Source organism: Coregonus lavaretus (assembly GCF_964263955.1).
Source record: "Coregonus lavaretus genome assembly, chromosome: 22".
NCBI lineage: Eukaryota > Metazoa > Chordata > Actinopteri > Salmoniformes > Salmonidae > Coregonus > Coregonus lavaretus.
Window position 1 is genome coordinate 13,678,973 of NC_140009.1, and position 25,038 is coordinate 13,704,010.

Here is a 25,038-nt window from a genome sequence, read left to right on the forward strand (position 1 = left end):
CAGCCCTGCTGCTACAGATGGCCTTTGTTATCATGTGCCGCAAATGTCACAATTGACAGAGAAGCTTCTCTCTCTCGGGATTCATTTTCCTCTCACATCTACAGCTGCTGCTGTGCTCTGACATGAGGGTAATCTCAGCATTATCCCAGTGTTAGAGTCACCCAGCAAAACAACCGACCAACCCGCCCTCCCCCACCTGATCTCTCTCTCTCTGCTCCCTCGCTCTCCTCTCTTTAATTTCAAATCCTCTACTGAGTGTCAGTGTCCCTGTAGCTTGACGGTGGCTCTCTCTCTTTCACACGGTCCTGCTGTCTCGCCGTTTCTGCTTCTGCTCTCTCTCTCTCTCTCCCTCACTCACTCTCTGCCTCCCTCTCGTTCACCCTCACTCTCTGCCTCCCTCTCGTTCACCCTCACTCTCTCGCTTTCCCGTTTTCTACTCCACTGCCGAGCTGAGGAAATCATTGTTGGAGACATATTTCTCTGTTTGCCGCTCACACAAAGAAAGGATTACGGCTTGATTCACTGGCTCCGGCTCTCCACATCCAGGCAAGTGGCAGCTCTCCTTATTCTATCCTTCTCCTCTTCTCCGTCTCCTTCGTTCTCTACCATCCGTTCGGTGAAGCCTGTGATGTATGCAGGGGAGCAAGGAAGGAGATGCATGGCAGAATGTGATTGTGGTTGATGGTGTGTGTGTAAGGGGAGGTGGGGTTGGAGGTTGGGGGTGGGGATGAGGTGAAGGAAGGGGAGGGGGGAGGCAGGCACACTGGGCCAGGCACATCCAAACCAGAGGGACAGATGGCAAATAGCCGTGGAGCTTTTTTCCTCTCTTTCATTTTTTTATTCGCAGGCTTTGTGTAAGGCCCACTAGTACACAGACCTTCTTTTCAAGGAGCCAGAGACGGCTGCACTCCGTAGCTGAAAGAGAGGGGGGGCTGGGGGAGGTGTGTGCAGTGTGAAGAAGGAGTAGGATAGAGAGGGTGGGGGGAGAGGGGGTCACCAGCCCCAGAATGCATGGAGGTCAGGTCCAGATGCTGTGGGAACAAAAGGGCTTTTCTAGGGGAACGGCAGGGGGAAGCGTGGCACTCGCCATTGTGTATGTGTCGCTGCATTGCAGGGTGCTGCCAGAGAGCCTCATGCTAATGATGGTCTTTCAGCCCTTTAATGGATGCCTGGGCCCCAGCTTCTGTTAGCCTGCTTTTCACAGTCACTTGGTTAATATTTCCCTCATGTAGCCAGACTAGCGCATGTGCTAACAAAACTAGGCATTCGGTACAAGAGGAAAAAGCGATGGAGGAATGGTAACGTCAAAGCGATAGCTTCAAGGAAGTTGGGCAAACGTGTTTGTGCATAGTGATGACATGATGACAGATGCTGAGTAGTGTGTGTTTTAGTGTGTGTGTAGGGGCGTGTTGTGTGCATGTAGGGGGGTTGTGTCCATGTAAGGGGGTTGTGTGTGTGTGTGTATGTGTGTGTGTAGGGGGGTTGTGTGTGTGTAGGGGGGTTGTGTAGGGTGGTTGTGTGTGTTTGGGGGGGTTGTGTAAGGGGGTTGTGTGTGTGTAGGGGGGTTATGTAGGGGGTTTATGTGTGTGTAGGGGGGTTATGTAGGGGGGTTGTGTGTGTGTAGGGGGGTTGTGTGTGTGTAGGGGGCTTGTGTGTGTGTAGGGGGGTTGTGTGTGTGTAGGGGGGTTGTGTGTGTAGAGGGGTTTGTTTGTGTGTAGGGGGTTGTGTGTGTGTAGGGGGTTTTGTGTGTGTAGGGGGCGTGTGTGTGTGTGTAGGGGGTTGTGTGTGTGTAGGGGGTTGTGTCTGTGTAGGGGGCTTGTGTGTGTGTAGGGGGGTTGTGTGTGTGTAGGGGGCTTGTGTGTGTAGGGGGGTTGTGTGTGTGTGTAGGGGGCTTGTGTGTGAGTAGGGGGGTTGTGTGTGTGTAGGGGGCTTGTGTGTGTAGGGGGGTTGTGTGTGTGTAGGGGGGTTGTGTGTGTAGGGGGGTTTGTGTGTGTGTAGGGGGCTTGTGTGTGTAGGGGGGTTGTGTGTGTGTAGGGGGGTTGTGTGTGTGTAGGGGGGTTGTGTGTGTAGGGGGGTTTGTGTGTGTGTAGGGGGTTGTGTGTGTGTAGGGGGTTGTGTGTGTGTAGGGGGCTTGTGTGTGTGTAGGGGGTTGTGTGTGTGTAGGGGGCTTGTGTGTGTGTAGAGGGCTTGTGTGTGTAGGGGGGTTGTGTGTGTGTAGGGGGCTTGTGTGTGTGTAGGGGGCTTGTGTGTGTGTAGGGGGCTTGTGTGTGTAGGGGGGTTGTGCGTGTGTAGGGGGCTTGTGTGTGTTGGGGGGGTTGTGTAGGGGGTTGTGTGTGTGTAGGGGGGTTGTGTAGGGGGTTGTGTGTGTTTAGGGGGTTGTGTGTGTTTGGTTTTTTTTGTGTGTGTAGGGGGGTTGTGTGTGTGTGTAGGGGGTTGTGTGTGTTTGGGGGGTTTTGTGTGTGTAGGGGGGTTGTGTGTGTGTAGGGGGTTGTGTGTGTGTAGGGGGGTTGTGTGTTTGTGTATGCATATGCTGTGCCTGTGTATGTATGCACACAACATGTTTGTTATGTGTGTGTAATGTATCCTATGTGTTTTGAAGCCGTATTAAACCCCAATGATGTAAACAAACACACACACACCACACACACACACATACACTCTGGTATTAGTGCCAGTGTAATTGACAACCCAGCAGTAGGAGGTGGTGGTAGAGGGCAGTAGGATTGGATGGTAGAGGGCAGTAGGGCTGGGTGGTAGAGGGCAGTAGGAGGTGGTGGTAGAGGGCAATAGGAGTGGGTGGTAGAGGGCAGTAGGAGTTGGTGGTAGAGGGCAGTAGGAGTGGGTGGTAGAGGGCAATAGGAGTGGGTGGTAGAGGGCAGTAGGAGTGGGTGGTAGAGGGCAGTAGGAGTTGGTGGTAGATGGCAGTAGGAGTGGGTGGTAGAGGGCAGTAGCAGTGGGTGGTAGAGGGCAGTAGCAGTGGGTGGTAGAGGGCAGTAGGAGTGGGTGGTAGAGGGCAGTAGGAGTGGGTGGTAGAGGGCAGTAGGAGTGGGTGGTAGAGGGCAGTAGGAGTGGGTGGTAGAGGGCAGTAGGAGTGGGTGGTAGAGGGCAGTAGGAGTGGGTGGTAGAGGGCAGTAGGAGTGGGTGGTAGAGGGCAGTAGGAGTTGGTGGTAGATGGCAGTAGGAGTGGGTGGTAGGGGAGTAGCAGTGGGTGGTAGAGGGCAGTAGGAGTGGGTGGTAGAGGGCAATATGAGTGGGTGGTAGAGGGCAGTAGGAGTGGGTGGTAGAGGGCAATAGGAGTGGGTGGTAGAGGGCAATAGGAGTGGGTGGTAGAGGGCAGTAGGAGTGGGTGGTTGAGGGCAGTAGTAATGGGTGGTAGAGGGCAGCAGGAATGGGTGGTAGAGGGCACTGGGGGTGGCTACCTTTGACTTTACTACTCCTTATACCAATGTGCAGCTCCTCCAAAACAATCTCAAATAGGTATCTGCTTACTCTGTTACCTTCCGCTTCTGCTGATATAGTGATCATTTTTCTTTCTACAAGGTTGTTTTGCGCCTAGAAGAATTTGGATGGTTTGAAGATATTCCATTGGTTTTGTCTTCAGTCACTACAGAGTCTACAGCTAGGACCATAACGGTCTGTGTAAAGTCATCCACCATTCATTCTGATACCAGATATTTCCAAGATAGAAATGCAGTTTGGGGCCCTATTCAATCAAGCAAGCCCAATAACTAGGTTTCAGAAACACATCTAAAATCGAATTCTTTGAATGCTACAATGATGCACGTTTTAATTAATTTACTCAACAAAACCATATTTACAGTGTGATTTTCAAAGAAGCTACAGTATAAGGAAACAGTGTATCATTTTGAACGCATCCTTGGTGACCAGTGTTGACTGAAGAGACCCCTTTTTAGGTCAAGGTTGTCTTTAGGTCAGTTTTGAGGGATCATTCTGATTGGTTAGATCACTCTCTTCCCAGAGTGCAGTCTGATGAGGCTTAGCTCTCTGAGTGTATCACTTCCTCGTTGACTAGCTCATTGGCTCAGAGGTGGATTTGGGAGCCCTAACTGTCTAGGGAACAGAGAGAGAGAGAGAGCAGAGAGCAGAAATGTCTGAATAAACCATGTCCAATCTCTCCCTACTATTAACAGAGCAGAAAAGCATCATGACAATCTTCCAAGGAATCTAGTGATATGGAATGAATGGTGGACTATGGACTGCAATTATGTTACTATCGTGTTTTGGAGGATCGGCAGAATTGATGTATTCATGACGAACAAAGATTCACTGTTTCTGTCATTTGACCCCCTTGTGTGTGATCTTGTGATAGTGTTTGTGTGACTACTGTATTGTGTGTATGTGTGTGTGAACAAAGTTTGTTATCATACACGCAGTATATTGTGCGTGTGTGTGTGTTAGTCTGTGTGTGCGTTAGTGAGTTAGGCCAGCTACCTCCTGGCAGAGCGTGTGATAGGCTACATCCTGATTAATAATAATATGCCATTTAGCAGATGCTTTTATCCAAAGCGACTTACAGTCATGCGTGCATACATTTTTGTGTATGGGTGGTCCCGGGGATCGAACCCACTACCCTGGCGTTACAAGCGCCGTGCTCTACCAGCTGAGCTACAGAAGACCACTGATTGATGGGAGACAGGAAATGTTCCTGTGGCCATCTATAATTTCTCACCAAACAATCAGAGGATCACAGGGTGAGAAATGATTCATCCTGAAACACTAAAAATAGTGCTTGGCTCCCTCCTTCTCTCTGCTTGGCTCCCTCCTTCCCTCTGCTTGGCTCCCTCCTTCCCTCTGCTTTGGAAGTCTCACACCTTGTTGTCTACGTCGGGCTACTATCCTATTCTGTTCCACTCGTCTTCAGTACTATAGAGACACACATTGTTGTGGGTGTCATTTGGTGTTCATCAACTGAAGGCAGGGTTTTGTGGACGAGCTTTTGCGACACAGGTTAGATATACAGTAACATGTTGAGAAATGGTACCTTCCCATGGAAACATCTACCATGACAGTGTAGTATTCTCCCCACCATGTTAGCGCTCTCTCTCTCTCTCTCTCTCTCTCTCTCTCTCTCTCTCTCTTTCTCTCTCGTTCTCTCTCTTTCTCTCCCGTTCTCTCTCGTAGTCGTGCCAAATAACTTTAGATTCCTTCAACGTTTCAGACTTTGATGTAGGCTACGTTATGAATATTACTGCCAATGTCATTTCTCAACCCATCATTTGGTCCAGCATTTGGTTGTTAGAGGAGATGACAAGTCATTTTATTTTCAAGAACAACATCCACAGCCTAATCACTCAAATTACAGACTAGACTAATGTCCACACATCTGGATCATACTATTACTTCATTGGTTACTCGTATCAATGTTTCTTTGGTATGGCTTTCTCCAGTGGTGAGTGAATAAACAAAGTTAGAGCTGTAGTCCTGGCCCCGAGGGCAGCTCACACGATTGGTGGGCAGGTTGGATAAACCCTGTGTAGCAGACAGCTGTATCCATACAGGTATGGGCCTTCCCTGCTTATCTAGCTTAACTCTGGGTCTACATCTCTCAATCCTAATCCTGCCCTTGTCCTCTCTGGAATGGACATTCACAATCCAGAGCCATTGCTATAGCACCATCAACTCAACCCATGCTTTCACATTCATATGTATCAGGGCTCTCCAACCCTTTTCCTGGAGAGCTACCGCCCTGTAGGTTTTCGCTCAAACCCTAATATAGCGCACCTGATTCTAATAATTAGCTGGTTGATAAGATGAATCAGGTCAGGTACAACTGGGGTTGGAATGAAAACCTACAGGAAGGTATAGCAGATAAGAGTGTCTGCTAAATGACTAAAATGTGTAATAAAATGTGTAAAAATGGTATCTCTCCAGGAACTGGGTTGGAGATCCCTGATCTATACTCTGACATCATCTAGCCCCAACCCCTAGTTGCATCCCTTATCCTACCCCCGACCCTATCTTCATTACCAATCATACTCTTATGCAGTACCCCCAGACCCTACCCCTGGCCCCAACCCTTACCCTACCCCCTACCCCAGCCATTACAATATCCTCCACCTTGCCGTAGCTCAGCACTTGCTTTTGAAGTGATGATTGCCTCATTGTCATGAGACCTGCATGAGGCTGATGAGACTGCCTTGTTTTATCAGGAGGGAGCGTGTCGGTCGACGTCATGAGTGTGTGTGTAAAAGAGAGAGAAAGAGAGGTAGAGAAATAGGGAGAGAAGGAGGGTAGAAGGTTGGGTTTTGAGGAAGAGGGAAGAGGGAGAGATTTATTGAGAGAGAGAGAGAAATAGAGATATATACAGAGTGGGAGAAAGAGAGAGAGAGAGAAAAAGAGGGAGAGAGAGCTTATCTGAGTTGCTGTGGGCGGCGGCATACATGCTGGGGGGCTGTGGGGCTGCAGCTATTGGCCCCAGATAGGAGCTGAAGTGTGAATAGCGCACATTGGCTTAGCCTCTAAACTGGGCTGGACCTTTAATTTGCTCTGCTCTGGTTGTGGAGTTTTGAGGGGGAAAAGGCAGCTGCCTACTAGCCTCCTGCCTGCCTGTGTGTGCCTGCGTGAGCTAGCGAGGCAGCTAGCTAGCACTATGCTCACAGGCGAATGACTGGATGATCTATGGATGGTTTTGTGGGGAGGAAGACTCACAGATTTCAGCCTGTTTGGATATACGTTGCTAGGAATATTTCTGTGGAATAAAAGAGAGGGAGAGGAGCAGCAACGCCACTGAGGTAAATCTGTGACATTTACCTTTCCTCCTGCGTGTAGTGATGCCTTAGCTTCTGGGATTAGGTGGTGGGGGTGGGGGATGATAGATGGGTAGAGCGAGGGAGGGAGGGAGAGAGAGAGAGAGAATAATTCTGTGCATTATTAAGCTACAATGCTGAGTGAATCAATGCATATGCAGATCTCTGGTGATATTGATGAGTTGTGATGTATTGTGCCGTATGTGTATGTGATGGGTGATGGTGGAGCAGATTGTGTGTGGTGTGTGTGTGTGTCTGTGTGTGTGTGTGATAATGGAGCAGCTTGTCTGTGTGTGTGTGTGTCTGTGTGCTGAGACAGTGTTTGGATAGCGGAGTGGCTGATTTAAACGCTGATCTGTTGACACACTCCCTATTGTTGGAGGACGTTATTCCTTATCTCTCTGCCTGTGCCTGCCTACTAACCCCCTCCTCTCTGTCTCTCCCAGTTTACTTTTTCAATGGAAGGTTTAAATCTCTTTTCTCCCTCTTTCATCCTGCAGCCTGTGCTGACCGAGCTTTTAGTATGGCCAGGAGAAAACAAAGACAAACCTTTGAGTATTTTGTGTATTTTAGCATGTTTCTGGATAATTAAGCTTAAGATTGTATTTGTCTTTCTCTCTATTCACTCGCTTCACCCCCCCCCCCCCTTCTCAGTTTTCCCCCATATTGTAAAGGGGAAAGGGGGAACAGCAGGAGAATAGCGGTGGAGACTTGTGTCGCGGAGCTGAAAGAATGGTCTGTTGTGCTGGGCTTGTGTGTCTGGCCCATCTTTCTCTCCACTCTCTCTCTCTTTCTTTTGAGGCTCACTCCATCCAGCCTGCATCCAGACGAGCACTGTCGGGGACCTGCTTTCCCCCCAAAACAGTCCCCTCGATAAAGACAGTGGCCTCATCCCTCTATCAAGTCCCTGAAAGGCATTTCACTGTACTTGTGCATGTGACATTAAAACTTGCAATTTGAAAACCTACAATGCTAACAGAGGACAGCATTTCCCTAGATATCTAGAGAGAAATAATTCTGGGTGTCATGGCGTCATCATGGCTGAACAGATCACAACACAACCCATCGGAGGGACCCAAAATGTATTTAGTGAATAGCATTTTGTCAGTCGTGTTCGTGACATGCAGCTTCTTTGTTCTGAAAGTCCTTCTAAGCACATGTTTTAACCTAACATTGGACCTAACACACCAACACCACCACCACCATCATTGGCCTATGTGAACACTGAGCAGCCCCCTGACCTCTGAAAGGATCTGGTAGTTGTGTGTGTGTGAGTGTTTGTTTGTGTATGGCTGCCTGCTATTGCCTCATCATTAATCTGTGTGTGGCTATGCTACATTGATTACCTATCCGTTCTCCTTCATAAATCATTATAGCCCAGCAATCCTTTAAATGGGGGAATTTAAGTGCTGACAGAACACAGGCATGGTATTAGGGACATGATACTATCCTTGGCCCCCAGGTCACTATATCACCAGCAGAAATGTAGGAAGGACCACGTACAAATTCATGGCAATGCTGTTGTAGGTTATGTTATTACTGGTTCATATCCACAATATAGGATCTTTACCATATATAGGTTAAACATGGAAAATTGACATCAGTGTGTAAAATACTGTTTTATCAACATTTTCTTTCCCAGGGACACTAGAAAAGGGAAATAATATTTAGGCAGTATCAATTATGTGTTTTTGTAGTATCTGTATTAAACCCACATAATAGGCTACCTATACATAATGAATCATATGCTATCATGAAATGTATAGATAGCACTGTGAACGTGGATGGATAGGATACTGTAATGTTTGTGGTTGAGATGTTCCCATCTCCTAACCAGTGTATTAAGGAAGCACTTGTATAGACTAGGCCTTTAAGTGCTACCTCAATCAATGCTGCTCTGTAATTGGCTTAGAGGGCCTGGAGAGAGAGAGACAGACAGAGACCGTCTGTCCGTCCCTCTGTCTGTCTGACCGTCCATCCGTCCCCCTGTCTGTCTGACCGTCCATCCGTCCCCCTGTCTGTCTGTCCGTCCATCCGTCCCCCTGTCTGTCTGTCTGAGAGTGGATGAGTGAGAGCTACATCATCACCTCAGTGTGTCTGTGTTGTCAGTCACAACATGGGACACATTTAACATTTTAGTCATTTAGCAGACGCTCTTATCCAGAGCGACTTACAGTTAGTGAGTGCATACATTTTTATACTACACATCATCTACACCTAGCATGTGTATGTCCTGGAAACACTCTCTCATATTTATGCTAGCATTGGTCTTCTTTGTGGAGGGGAACATTCAAATGTCAAAATGGGAAATACTGCATTTCGTTGTCAGAGTGGAAAATGTACCGTACCAGCTAGGTATTACATTTTAGTCATTTAGCAGACGCTCTTATCCAGAGGATATACTGGCCCCCCGTGGGAAACGAACTCACAACCCTGGCGTTGCAAGCGCCATGCTCTACCAACTGAGCTACAGGGGACTAGAGAGCTACAGGGGACAGGTATGTTCATTGTCTCTCATTCATTACTGAACTTAAAATGTGATCTAGTTATAATGAAGGTTGTCACATATTTTTGTAGTATCAGTGTCATCACGACTTTCTTTTGTTTGTTAATATATGTCATGTTCAACAGGTTGTAGTTTCATAGTTTTTATGGCAACGGATGTTGTGAATAGTGCTAGCTAGTAAACATCCATTGTACATTTCAGGGTCAGCTATTTGTTACATGTTCTTTTTCTTTACCTTGGCTACTGAGTAAGCATCCATTTACTCTCTGCTGCACTGATGCTCAGCAATTAACATTAAAACATCCACTGTCTTGTGCTGCTAAGTTTATTCTGAGAAATGTATCTGGAAGAAGACACATAAACTCTCCTCCCATGCACACACACTCCAAACCAGCAGCTGTTAAGAGTGGTAGATGTTTGGTTGAGCATGTGTGTGAGTGTGTGCTTGTTTGTGTGTGCGCATGTGTGTGTGTGTGCGCTCGTGTGTGTATGCGCATGTGTTTGTGTGTGCGTGTGTGTCTCAAACAATGAGTGAAAGACCATCAACAGCATGAAGGCGATTCAAGGTATCAGATGTCCCCAGACCGCTATTGTTAACACAATGGGCAGAGTACAGTCCTGTCTTTGTCTCTCTGTGTTTGAGTGTGTGCGTAGATACTAGATGTTACAACTACCATACAATATGTTACAACTGCCATATAATTTGTTACAACTGCCATACAATATTTTTCAACAAATAAAAAGACACTAGAAAGTCCGTGGAAAATCCGCTGTAGGAAAAAGTTGTGCCAGGTCAGTTCCAGGTAACCAGCTCCATTGAGAGGTCATAGCAGGCCTATGGGAGGGGAGGTCACTAGGTCATAGCAGGCCTATGGGAGGGGAGATCACTAGGTCATAGCAGGCCTATGGGAGGGGAGATCACTAGGTCACAGCAGGCCTATGGGAGGGGAGGTCACTAGGTCACAGCAGGCCTATGGGAGGGGAGATCACTAGGTCACATCAGGCGTATGGGAGAGGAGGTCACTAGGTCACAGCAGGCCTATGGGAGGGGAGGTCACTAGGTCACAGCAGGCCTATGGGAGGGGAGATCACTAGGTCACATCAGGCGTATGGGAGAGGAGGTCACTAGGTCATAGCAGGCATATGGGAGAGGAGGTCACTAGGTCACAGCAGGCCTATGGGAGAGGAGGTCACTAGGTCACAGCAGGCCTATGGGAGAAGAGGTCACTAGGTCACAGCAGGCCTATGGGAGAGGAGGTCACTAGGTCACAGCAGGCCTATGGGAGAGGAGGTCACTAGGTCACAGCAGGCCTATGGGAGAGGTGGTCACTAGGTCACATCAGGCCTATGGGAGAGGAGGTCACTAGGTCACAGCAGGCCTATGGGAGGGGAGATCACTAGGTCACATCAGGCGTATGGGAGAGGAGGTCACTAGGTCACAGCAGGCCTATGGGAGAAGAGGTCACTAGGTCACAGCAGGCCTATGGGAGAGGAGGTCACTAGGTCACAGCAGGCCTATGGGAGAGGAGGTCACTAGGTCACAGCAGGCCTATGGGAGAGGTGGTCACTAGGTCACATCAGGCCTATGGGAGAGGAGGTCACTAGGTCACAGCAGGCCTATGGGAGGGGAGATCACTAGGTCACAGCAGGCCTATGGGAGGGGAGGTCACTAGGTCAAAGCAGGCCTATGGGAGGGGAGGTCACTAGGTCAAAGCAGGCCTATGGGAGGGGAGGTCACTAGGTCACAGCAGGCCTATGGGAGGGGAGATCACTAGGTCACAGCAGGCCTATGGGAGGGGAGGTCACTAGGTCACAGCAGGCATATGGGAGGGGAGGTCACTAAGTCACAGCAGGCATATGGGAGGGGAGATCACTAGGTCACAGCAAGCTTATGGGAGGGGAGATCACTAGGTCACAGCAGGCCTATGGGAGGGGAGATCACCGTGGGAAAGGTACTTGAGGTGCTTCTACATACTTTGGAGAAATGCAAGATAAGCTTCCATACTCTCAGAATACATCCATCTGATTGGTTGGCAAGGGGAGCGTCACACAAAGCAGGGGTCTTCATTGGCTCTTCTGTTGAAGGCAGCAGTCTGTAGGTATTTTGGGGATCGTATGTGTGAGGGAGAATTACAGTCAGAGAGGTACTGGTTCAGGTGCTTTCTACAACTTATAACAGGCATAACAGGTTGAATTATTATGTTTTATTTTATTTTATTTTACCCTTATTTTACCAGGTATGTTGACTGAGAACACATTCGCATTTACAGCAACGACCTGGGGAATAGTTACAGGGTAGGGGAAGATGGATGAATGAGCCAATTAGTGCGGTATAGGACTCTTAAGTTCCCTTACTTGTGCATGGAGGCTAGAGTACTGTACGTGTAGTGTTGCCTCAGTCACATCATGCTCTCACAAGGCGGCTTGGACCACTTTTAGAGAACGCAAACATTCACTGGGTCACACTAATTAAATATTTAGTCAGCCTGTACAGACAACAGCTTTCTCTCTCAGTACAGTACCAACTAGCACAACTAGTGGCATCCTGCAGGATGCTATCACTACAATGCCTAAGTAGTGGGACTGAGACCCAAAAAATCTGTCAACAAACTTGACAACAAATAATATTGACTATTGCTATGGGAGTATAGTACTGTCAATGGCTGTTATTCTATTACCATTGTATTGTCGATGGCAAGTCATTATGTAAGAGAAAGGCGAACAGGAAAATCAGAGTGCATTACTAGTCCTTGGAATAATAACGTATAAGGTATGCATGTCATTACATTTAAATTGGTACTTGAAGGCTTAAGGTGAAACAACAAATATAGAGGTAAACATTAGATTTGGAGCAGACTGATCTCAGTAAATCAAGGCAGTGACTCCATGGGAAGGCTTTTGCTGTGAAAACGTACTGTAGGCTATGTGTGTCTCAATACACAACTGGGGAGCATTACAGAGTTGCAGACATTACTTCTTCTTTAATTTATTAGTTGTTTTTTCTTCTGTCCAGCACCTAAAAATTGGATTGTGTATTTTTTCCTTTTTATACTGTAGGCAGCCCACTGGGAAAGCCAAGTCTCTTCTGAGTTATGTTGTCTTGGTAGCTTCTAATAATAAAAACATGGGAGAAATGGAGAGCAGTATTGCCTGGTAGCCCGTTGCCACCTCACACCACTGATGTTGTAATTCACTGTGACCCATACACACACCTATAGGTCCCAGAGTTGTACCCGGTCAGATCACATTGTCAGTGTATATCTAGCTGCTACTACTGATGCATCAATAGGTATTATATGTTCATTAAACTGGAGCAGTTTAGGTTGTTATAGGGAATAATTCCCCTCTCAGCGTCTTGCTAAATATGGCTGTTACAAGATCACACAGTGCACACACACACATCTATGAATAACTTAGTGACTTCAGTTCTGCCATATTCACTCTGCTATATACTTTGAGCTCAAGACTCCTCACAAAGACATCCTGAAATAGACTGTCTTTTTTGAATTGTTGAATAGTACCATTACTGAAATGCTATTTTGGAATGTAGCATAAAAAAAAGGAGATTTCACAATTTGCTCTCCACTACACAGCCAAAGTGGGGCTCTGTGGATTGTGAATGATTCAGTAGCCAGATGGCTGGGAAATCTGCTTTTTCTCATGCCAGACAAAATGGAGGCTGAATGTTGTTCCCTAGAGCTCTCATGTTTACCACATACCATTATGGGATGTTGGAATTCAAGACTCCCACAAAGAATCCCAAATACCATCCCCAGAATGGCTCAAATAATGGGATCAGAGTTATTGTATATCCATGAATTGTTTCATTTGTGTAATGATGTAGTAGCATGATGTGTTGTATTATACACACACAGCATAAAGTGTGTGTGTGTGTGTGTGTGTGTGTGTGTGTGTGTGTGTGTGTGTGTGTGTGTGTGTGTGTGTGTGTGTGTGTGTGTGTGTGTGTGTGTGTGTGTGTGTGTGTGTGTGTGTGTGCGTGAATTACGAGCTACCTAGCCATTTGTTTGTTTGAATGTGAGGGTGAGAATGAGGGTGGATCTCTGTCACCTCTTCTCCTGTTGTTTGTTCTTTGTGGGCTGGTACTCAGAATACCCAGGTGTTGTGTTGTGGTCTGTGATTGTTTCACACAAGACGTATTGTTGCTCCAAATGGATTCCACCTCTTCACATTTCCTTTTTTGTTACTTGTTTGTGTTTCCCCCTTTTATTGCTCATGGTTGACAGCTGGATTGACAGCACCTTCCCACTGTGCAGGCAGTTTTGTTCATACTTTACTCCTGTTTCTAGTTGAATTTCACCCCCTTCTCATCCCATTCTCTCTCTCTAAGCCATACCTACACACCTCAACCCAGGTTAAAATAGAGGAGGGTGGAAACTGACATATTTAAACGGAGGTGTGAAAAATTGTGCCTTGACAATAAAATAGATCATTATGAAAGGGTGTTTTAGATTACACTCTCCCTAAGACGTGAGTCGTGTCTGGTGTCTGTAGATTCCGTGGGCTGCAGAGAAGAGGGGTGTTGTTCCCCTCTCTCTGAGATAAAGGGCATCATGTTAGTTTTATCAGTGTGGTGTCTTGACGGGGCAGCTGTTTTCCATGTTGCCACCTCACTGGGAAATGCTGCCTGCTGCTGTCTCTGGTCCACACTGTGGGACCCTCCACACTGATCTGGAGTTCCATCAGGCTCCCAATAGTCTACAACTGCATTAAATGGGTATTAGGAAGGATGTATGATCACTTGAATGAATCATATAGTGCTGTGTCCAAATGTGTCTATCAAATCACTAGCTATTGTAGACATTATGATTCACAACCTTTATTTAACCAGTGGATCCCATTGAGATAAAATATCAAGGGAGAGTTATGCCAGTGATGACTGGTGATGACAATTCACTGAGATCAGCAACGTGGCTGTAGCTGTTGATTGGTTAAGGAGCCGGGCCCCAGCCTAGAGAGCGGCCCAGTGTTGGGAGGCAGGATGTGGGACAGAGCAGACACTCTACAGGCCACTTCAGGGACACAGCTCCCCTGTGCCTCAGCTACTGATCCTGCTCCACTGCAGCTTTTTATCAACTGCCAGCAAGGAGAGGAACTGGCTCTCACTACAAGCTATTTATAGTTCACATGCTGAATATGGCATATGGCAAGCTTGCATCCACTACAAGACCATGTTGCTTGCTTACAGAGCAGCAAGGGGAACTGCCCCTCCCTACCTTCAGGCTATGCTCAAACCTTACATCCCAACCCAAGTACTCTGTTCTGCCACCTCTGGTCTCTTGGCAGTTGCACCCCTACGGGAGGTCAGCTCCCGCTCAGCCCAGTCAAAGCTCTGTCCTGGCACCCCAATGGTGGAACCAGTTTACCCCTGATAAAAGGACAGCAGAGTGCCCATCTTCAGAGAACATCTGAAACCCTACCTCTTCAAAGAGTATCTTAAATAAGACATCTCAGTCTTCTCTCCCCCCTCCCCAGTCTCCCCCCTCCCCCCACACACTTTTCCTACTAGCACTGACTTTGCTGATAACTTCTTTATTGAGGAAAAATGTACTTACTACGATCGATGCCTCACACCTCAAACAAACACACAGACACGTTGGTACTGGAGAGGGGTTTACGTACCCATTAGGTCAGGGATGGGGGTGGGGCCCCAAAAAAATCGAAATCATCAATCCCCCCATCCCTGCATTAGGGGATTGCTTTTCCTGTCGCCTGCGATCCTGGCTGTCACGTCTCTCTCTAGCTCTTTCCCTCTCTCCCTCTTTCTCTCGCTCCCTCTCTGTCTCTCTCGCTCCCTCTCTGTCTCTCTCTCTCCCTCTCTCTCTCTTTTTTAATGTCTGTCTCTTCCTTTCTCTTTCTCTGCTCCCCCTCACTACTTTCCCACCACCACAGTCTTGCAAAGTAAGTAATGTGTTTTCTGTGGAAATTGTTTAAAGTTGTCCTTGTGCATAGAGTTGTATGGTTTGTTAAACTTTGCAATCATTGCTTTTTTGTGTGGCATACATTTAAAAGTGAAAAATCGGAGAATTCAGCATCATAATGTTATCGTGGAATTGCCCCTATCCTTCTGAAATATCCTCGGTCGTGGTAGTGAAAATCCATGCGTTTCATTTGAAATATAGCCTAATCATGATAATATTATATTTTACATATAGCCTAATCATAATAATATTATATTTGACATATAGCCAAATCATAATAATCATTTAAGCAAGGGCACAGTCCTATTGTAGGTCATCATGATTTTTTTTTTTTTATAGTAGTCCCTTTCTAAAGCTTTTGACACATGGCATAATTCACTGAGCTGCGTAGAGGTTTGTCTCTTAGCTTCTGCATTTCACATGCTAGTAATCACTTAGCGTAATGACTCCAGGCTCTGACAGGGAAGATGTATAACTGGCTAACGGTGGCGTGGGGCTGTTGGTAGCAGATCGGTGGGGAGAGAGGTTGTGTCTCCTGTGTTGACGCTACTGTAAACAGGACAGAGATACTAACAGGTACTCCTCATGTCAACACAAAGTCAAAATCAGCCAGACACTGGAATGTTTGTGTTACACTGCCAGGCTTTATGATGTCCTACTACACTGTATTGTACAGTATGTGTCATAGGTTAGTCATTAAACACTCAGTTCCTCAACCTATACATTACATACAGTAGTACACACACCGTTTATATCCAGATAACTATTTCATCTGTCATCTTTTCTTGCACACTGGAAGTGCAACATGTAAGCCTCCTCTTGTTGTCCTTAGCAACAGGACTGAGACTGGATGTTGCACAAAGGCTGTAGCGGTCTAGTTAATAATAATAATAATAATAATAATAATAATAATAATAATAATAATAATAATAATAATAATAATAATATACACTATGTGTCTGTTCTCTGTTCTGGTGCATGTCTTTTTGGCTGGGTATATTTCCCTCTCACACCTCAGGGGTCAGTAATAATTACACTCAGTAGTTACTGTTGTTCAAACAGTTAAGCAGTGTTTCCCAAACTCTGTTTTTGCCCTAGCACTACAAAGGTGATTCAAATAATCAAAGCTTGATGATTAGTAGATTTGTTTAATCAACTGTGTAGTGCTAGGACAAAAACCAAAACGTTCACCCCTTGGGGTCTCCAGGATCGAGTTTGGGAACCCTGAGTTAAAGGGATCATTTACAGCCAAAAACAAAATCGTAAGGATTTTACATATTACTGTAAGAGGGAGGTTAGGCTGAAAACAGTAGTGAGAGACTATTCACTGGATCCTACTTAGTTTATCTTACTGTATTTAGGAACAAGATAACCAGTAGTATAGATATTCCTGATTAATAACCTCTTAAGGATCGGACCCTTTTTTTCAATTTTCGCCTAAAATGACATACCCAAATCTAACTGCCTGTAGCTCAGGACCTGAAGCAAGGATATGCATATTCTTGATACCATTTGAAAGGAAACACTTTGAAGTTAGTGTAAATGTGAAATTAATGTAGGAGCATATAACACATTAGATCTGGTAAAAGATAATACAAACAAAAAAACATGTGTTTTCTATTATTTTTTGGGTTCCATCATCTTTGAAATGCAAGAGAAAGGCCACAATATAATATTGCAGTTTAGGTGCAGTTTAGTGTGCAAAGTTTCAGATTGATCCGGTGAAGCATTGCAATACTTGACTATTTTGTATAAAGTCTGCCCAAATGTGCCGAATTGGTCAATTGATACATTTTCAAGTACATATAGAGAACATACAAAAATTATATGGTAATACAAAATGTAAGTTTACACACTCCCAGGAATGTCATACATTATGGATCATTAGCTTATACACTAACTTTCACACATCTAGATGGCCGGGCAGGGTGGGTGTGGAGCCAGAGACAGCAGGGGTTCAAACTGTAGATCCAATTCCTACATTTGAATATAAAAATTGATTTTATCAAACAAAACTATGCTACATTTTATCTCTGGGACCCTTAGGTTGACAAATCAGAGCAAGATTACTGAATGTAAGTACATTATTTACCTTCAGAGGTGAATGTATCAAACCAGTTGCCGTGCTAAGTTTTTTGTTGTTGTGCACTCTCCTCAAACAATAGCATGGTATTTTTTCACTGTAATAGCTACTGTAAAGTGGACAGTGCAGTTAGATTAACAATCATTTAAGCTTTCTGCCCATATAAGACATGTCTATGTCCTGGAAAGTTTGCTGTTACTTACAACAGTCATGCTAATCACATTAGTGCATGTTAGCGCAACCGTCCCGTATACGGCACACCGATCCCGTAGAGGTTAATACAGTTCCCAAGGTCTCTAAGTCTGTGCTGAAATGGTTATGTATACTGTATACAAAATTTTTCTATCCATACAAGAAACTGGAACTTTTCATGACTAGACAAATAATCATTCCATTGATGCTGAGTGGCTTGGGAAGTTCATTAGTGGTGGGGCCAAGACTGAGTTAGTCCCAGTCATTGTTCCTGTCGTTTCAGAGAATAGAGAGGAGGGACATAGATAGTAATGAGGCCAAGCCTTTCCTCACTGAGTCCTTTTGTCTTCCTGCTGTCTGCCTGCCTGCCTGCCTGCCTGCTGCCTGTCTGTCTGTCAGCCTCCTACCTGCCTGCCTGCCTGCCTGCTGCCTGTCTGTCTGCCTCCTGCCTGCCTGCCTGCCTGCCTGCCTGCCTACCTACCTGCCTGCCTGCTGCCTGCCTGCCCGCCTGCCTGCCTGCCTGCCTGCCTGCCTGCTGCCTGTCTGTCTGTCTCCTGCCTGCCTGCCTGCCTGCCTGCCTGCCTGCTGCCTGCCTGCCTGCCTGCTGCCTGTCTGTCTGCCTCCTGCCTGCCTACCTGCCTGCCTGCCTGCTGCTTGCCTGCCTGCTGCCTACCTGTCTGCCTACTTGTCTGCCTTCTTGTCTCGCTGCTTGCCTCCCTGCTTGTCTCCCTGCTTGTCTGCCTGCTTGTCTGCCTGCTGCCTGCCTGCTGCCTGTCTATCTGCCTGCTGCCTGCCTGTCTGTCTTCTGCCCGTCTGCCTGTCCATCTGCCTGCTGCCTGCCTGTCTGCCTGTCTGCCTGAAGAATCCATTATGTAATCTAAGTCCAGTGGTTCACTCTGCAAATGAGAGCTCAACTGACATTAGGGTTTGCATTTAAAAAGGAACCTGGAACTCCCATTTTGAAGAAGGTGTTATGGTTTTTAAGCTGACAATGATGACGAAGCATTTTTAGCCTTTCTAAAAAAGAATGAACACAGATATTTGACAGCTTTGAAAAGAGAAAGGTTTGTGTCCTTAACTTGATATTTAGAGCATCCTTCCTGTATATTTTTAGCAGAACTTAGACTGGGAGGGGTTTAAGTGAAAAACATTGGTTTGGATCACATTTGTGGAGCTGTTTTCATTTTCATTTTAGTCATTTAGCAGACGCTCTTATCCAGAGCGACTTACAGTTAGTGAGTGCATACATTATTTTTCATACTGGAATGGGAATCGAACCCACAACCCTGGCGTCAGAATCGAACCCATGCTCTACATCCCTGCCGGCCATTCCCTCCCCTACCCTGGGCCAATTGTGCGCCGCCCCAAGGGTCTCCCGGTCGCGGCCGGCTACGACAGAGCCTGGATTCGAACCAGGATCTCTAGTGGCACAGCTAGCACTGCGATGCAGTGCCCTGGACCACTGTGCCACTCTGTTTTATAAGTATTTATTGATTATTGTTACAGAATCACATATCCCAAGTATTGCGCTTTTCCTCTATCAGCACACCTGCATTAGTCACCCCATCAGATACCCCCAGTGTGGGGAATACTACCAGAGAGAAAACAACTCCTCCACGCCCTCTACAGCAGAGACGTTAATTTGATTAGAACACATTGTGCCACAGACATATATACCACCAAGGGACTTTGTATGTCAACAACGATGACTCAAACTCCCAGCAAACTTTATTTTCCCTCCATAGCCCCAGTGTCTGTGATGCATACAGATCAGCGGAGAAGTATGATCCCAGTACATTTGCAAATTAGGTGATTCATCATAGGGTATTGTATGGCTATTTTGTAGCGAGATGGCCTTAGTATCAAACCATTACTGCTGTAATTCATTGTCTCTGTCATCTAGAAGGGCCACTGAGAAAAGAGAAGAGAAGAGCCACTGAATCTTACAGACGGAAGTAAATACAGTGCTCAGATGTAAAAAAAAAAAACAGCTTTGGTTCTGGATGACAACTTTGAGCTCTTACCAAGCTGTGTGTGCGTGCCTGCCTCCCTGGCAATGTGTGTGTGTGTGTGTGTCGTGACTGTGGTACTCACAGATGAGTTAGGACTTCCGTCAGCCATCTGCCAGGTGTGTGATGGCCCTGTCATCTCTGTCTCTGTAAAGAGAGGAACACAATGACCCCTGTCTCTGGTGTCTTCTGTCAACTCACTTCCACTGTAATTATACTGAGGCTCTGTGTGCGTGTTTATGTGTGTGAGTGTTTGTGTGTATGTGTGTGTGTGTGAGCTCCCTGCCGTTGTAATGATCCTGGGGCTCTTTTGTACAAAACGACTCTCAGAGAGAGAGAACTCCAGTTCACTAATCATTAATCGAGAGACCGGCTCTGGTTAGCTAGCATATCATAGCCGTTAACATTTTGACATTAGCTAACCTTTTAACCGAAAATGTGGCCAGATGGTTGATATTGAGAAGGGTGCTAACTTTAAAGGTGCGGGCCGGAAGGATAAAATGAATTGACCAGATGTAGTAGAAAGTAATCTCCTCTGAATAGCCCACACATTTGTTGTGAGTTTTTTTTTTTCAGACCATTATGTGTAACGACATTGTAAAGGGGATTTTCAGGGAGACACCTCCCGCACAGAAGCAGAGAAAATGTCTAGTTTGAGTTTATTTATTCTTGCTCACAGATAAAACTGAAGAAATGCAGAATTTACATTACTAATAATTGCAAAACACTCATTTAAAATCCATAACACATAATACGTGACATAAATAGAGTACAGAACACTTCAAACATTACAGGACATTTTTCATGATGTAAATTGAAATGTTAAAATGTGATTGCAAGAAATAGAATTTTTGGGAAAACCATTTAAGAGCTCGAGTTATTATACAGTCTGACAGCAGTGGGTAGAGTGGCGTTTCGCAGGTGGTTCGTACGGGCAGTTATGCAGGACAGTTACCTCTTTTTGGAGGGAGCAGGTCATTCAGTGGATGTTCAAGAGTGTGCATGTCCTTCACCAGGTGCACTGCAGCCTGCTCTTCCCTGCTCTGCAGTGACGGGAGCTGTGGTTGGACTGCGCCACCTCTGGAGATGATCCTCAAGGCCCTCCTCTGCACCCTGTCTAGTTGGGCCTGCTGCTTTTTATTGGATCCAACTAACAGCACTCCACCGTATTCCAGACAAGGCCTGACCAGTGTAGTGTTTACTGTGACCAGATCTTCAGTGGGTAGGCCATTTCTAGCAAGAACAGTCAAAAAGAGGCCTTCCTCACTGACTGCTCCACATGTGTGTCACCACTGAGGTTAGAGTCTAGATGAAAACCAAGCTACTTGGCTGTTGTTACCACTGGTACTTCCTGTCCTCCTAGGATTAGTGGTGCAGGTTGTGGATGGTCTCTAGAAAAACTATTTTTCTTCCCATTCAGGAGCATGTTCTTGGATGTGGCCCACTCTTCCAGCTGCTTTGCCTCCAAGCCCATGGAAGTGTCCTCTTGGATGCTGGTTAATGGTATGGCTCGGGACAGCCCTACAGCGTCTGCATACCCAGTGTCCAGAGTGTTACTGAAGACAACTTTTTGGGTGGACGTGAAGTAGAAACAGATATGGTGAAACCACACCCCCTTGTGGCACACCAGAGGTGACCTCTGACCAAGGGCTAAATGTGCCATTTGCCATCACTCTCTGCCTTCTTCCGGTGGTGTAGCTGTGGAGCCAGGCTAGTAACCTTGGACACAGTTCAATGTCAGACAGATGTTGCAGGAGCTTTGCGTGATCTACTCGATCAAGCGGCTAGCAGGCCTCTTGGAGACAGGCCCTTTATATTCTAATCCGAAAGTACCAAATGTTCTGTAAACACCAGCCTGAGAGGCTGGGAGGAAGACACAACAGAATCACACAGTATCAAAGATCCATTATCACTGTGACCTCGGCTCAGTCTGGCCTCAAACTTTAACCATAACATTCAACACTGACAGACATTTGATACTTGCAGTTAAACAGGTCAAAGGTAGGAACATAAGTACTTAGTTATAGTAAATCAAATGCAGGAAAGGAATTAATCAAATAATTCCCCATTACAGTCATAGTTAGAAAGTCCCAATGTTCTTCATGGGGATGCAGGTAGGCCTTTATATTACAGATGAACTTTTGAGACAAATATGTGGTTCATTTAGACCATGAAGACGACTGTTTTTAATGAAAACTACCACAGGGGGTCTTTTGAGCCATACTGTATGATCACAGTGCCAGACGGAAAAAGAAATAGCCAGACGATAGTGTCAGTTCCTCTGAGTGAATGTTAATGTCTGTATCTCTGTCTTTTCTTATTGGAAAATAATAAACAGATTATGAAAAGAAAGGGGGGGAAAAGATGACTCTTCATTCATCTCTGGTGTTGCGTTTAAAGCCTGATCTTTTATAGCCTGTGGTTTGCCACCACTAGCAGAGTGAGGTAGGGGTGTGTGAGACTTTCTTAATTTCCTGTCTCCTCACATCATGTCCAAGTCCACCTTCTCTGTTCACTGCAGCCTCAAAGTGAGCAGTGACCGAAATTGCACCCTGAAACTTTCAGCTCCCACACTTCCTGTTTGTGTGGACCTGTTCCTCTGTCTGGTCCTCTCTCAGGCTTTATGGTGGCTACAAGCTTCACTTTGTCGATCAACGTGCATGGGGCAGCGCACACTTTTGTCCACATTGTCGTTGTGTTCCACCCAGAGAGGAAGTCCGCCTTGTGTAGTGTAAATCCACTTAGGGGGCTTGGGGAGCCAGATTAGCTTACCGAGCAAGAGGAGCCGAGGCACTCTTTGGCTGTAGCAAGGGATGTCACTTGAACTTCCGGATCCGGTGTTACAGTGGCTTGCGAAAGTATTCACCCCCCTTGGCATTTTTCCTATATTGTTGCCTTACAACCTGGAATTAAAATTGATTTTTGGGGGGTTTGTATCATTTGATTTACACAACATGCCTACCACTTTGAAGATGTAAAATATGAAACAAACAAGAAATAAGACAGAAAAACTGAAAACTTGAACGTGCATACAGTGAGGGAAAAAAGTATTTGATCCCCTGCTGATTTTGTACGTTTGCCCACTGACAAAGAAATTATCAGTCTATATTTTTAATAGTAGGTTTATTTGAACAGTGAGAGACAGAATAACAACAAAAAAATGAAGAAAAACGCATGTCAAAAATGTTATAAATTGATTTGCATTTTAATGAGGGAAATAAATATTTGACCCCCTCTCAATCAAAAAGATTTCTGGCTCCCAGGTGTCTTTTATACAGGTAACGAGCTGAGATTAGGAGCACACTCTTAAAGGGAGTGCTCCTAATCTCAGCTTGTTACCTGTATAAAAGACACCTGTCCACAGAAGCAATAAATCAATCAGATTCCAAACTCTCCATCATGGCCAAGACCAAAGAGCTCTCCAAGGATGTCAGGGACAAGATTGTAGACCTACACAAGGCTGGAATGGGCTACAAGACCATTGCCAAGCAGCTTGGTGAGAAGGTCACAACAGAAGGTGCGATTATTCCCAAATGGAAGAAACACAAAATAACTGTCAATCTCCCTCGGCCTGGGACTCCATGCAAGATCTCACCTTGTGGAGTTGCAATGATCATGAAAACGGTGAGGAATCAGCCCAGAACTACACGGGAGGATCTTGTCAATGATCTTAAGGCAGCTGGGACCATAGTCACCAAGAAAACAATTGGTAACACACTACGCCGTGAAGGACTGAAATCCTGCAGCGCCCGCAAGGTCCCCCTGCTCAAGAAAGCACATATACAGGCCTGTCTGAAGTTTTCCAATGAACATCTGAATGATTCAGAGGAGAACTGGGTGAAAGTGTTGTGGTCAGATGAGACCAAAATCGAGCTCTTTGGCATCAACTCAACTCGCCGTGTTTGGAGGAGGAGGAATGCTGCCTATGACCCCAAGAACACCATCCCCACCATCAAACATGGAGGTGGAAACATTATGCTTTTGGGGTGTTTTTCTGCTAAGGGGACAGGACAACTTCACCGCATCAAAGGGACGATGGACGGGGCCATGTACCGTCAAATCTTGGGTGAGAACCTCCTTCCCTCAGCCAGGGTATTGAAAATGGGTCGTGGATGGTTATTCCAGCATGGTAATGACCCAAAACACACGGCCAAGGCAACAAAGGAGTGGCTCAAGAAGAAGCACATTAAGGTCCTGGAGTGGCCTAGCCAGTCTCCAGACCTTAATCCCATAGAAAATCTGTGGAGGGAGCTGAAGGTTCGAGTTGCCAAACGTCAGCCTCGAAACCTTAATGACTTGGAGAAGATCTGCAAAGAGGAGTGGGACAAAATCCCTCCTGAGATGTGTGCAAACCTGGTGGCCAACTACAAGAAACGTCTGACCTCTGTGATTGCCAACAAGAGTTTTGCCACCAAGTACTAAGTCATGTTTTGCAGAGGGGTCAAATACTTATTTCCCTCATTAAAATGCAAATCAATTTATAACATTTTTGACATGGATTGGATTTTTGTTTTGTTATTCTGTCTCTCACTGTTCAAATATACATACCATTAAAATTATAGACTGATCATGTCTTTCTCAGTGGGCAAACGTACAAAATCAGCAGGGGATCAAATACTTTTTTCCCTCACTGTAACTATTCACCCCCCCCAAAGTCAATACTTTGTAGAGCCACCTTTTGCAGCAATTACAGCTTCAAGTCTCTTGGGGAATATCTCTATAAGCTTGGCACATCTAGCCACTGGGATTTTTGCCCATTCTTCAAGGCAGAACTGCTGCAGCTCCTTCAAGTTGGATGGGTTCCGCTGGTGTAAAGCAATCTTTAAGTCATACCACAGATTCTCAATTGGATTGACGTCTGGGCTTTGACTAGGCCATTCCAAGTCATTTAAATGTTTCCCCTTAAACCACTCGAGTGTTGCTTTAGCAGCATGCTTAGAGTCATTGTCCTGCTGGAAGGTGAACCTCCGTCCCAGTCTCAAATCTCTGGAAGACTGAAACAGGATTCCCTCAAGAATGTCCCATCCATCATTCCTTCAATTCTGACCAGTTTCCTAGTCCCTGCCGATGAAAAACATCCCCACAGCATGATGCTGCCACCACCATGCTTCACTGTGGGGATGGTGTTCTTGGGGTGATGAGAGGTGTTGGGTTTGCGCCAGACATAAAGTTTTCCTTGATGTCCAAAAAGCTCAATTTTAGTCTCATCTGACCAGAGTACCTTCCATATGTTTGGGGAATCTCCCACATGCCTTTTGGCGAACACCAAACGTGTTTGCTTATTTTTTTCTTTAAGCAATAGCTTTTTTCTTACCACTCTTCCATAAAGCACAGCTCTGTGGAGTGTACGGCTTAAAGTTGTCCTATGGACAGATAATCCAATCTCCGCTGTGGAGCTTTGCAGCTCCTTCAGGGTTATCTTTGGTCTCTTTGTTGCCTCTCTGATTAATGCCCTCCTTGCCTGGTCTGTGAGTTTTGGTTGGCGGCCCTCTCTTGGCAGGTTTGTTTTGGTGCCATATTCTTTCCATTTTTTTAATAATGG

At 45.9% G+C, this 25,038-nt stretch overlaps 1 protein-coding gene across 1 annotated transcript in view; it reads left to right on the forward strand.

Moving 5' to 3' along the window:
• The window catches only part of LOC311150285 (membrane-associated guanylate kinase, WW and PDZ domain-containing protein 1-like), a 176,801-nt gene that overhangs the window by 86,831 nt on the left and 64,932 nt on the right, over window positions 1–25,038 (forward strand). The gene's annotated exons all lie outside the window — the stretch shown is intronic.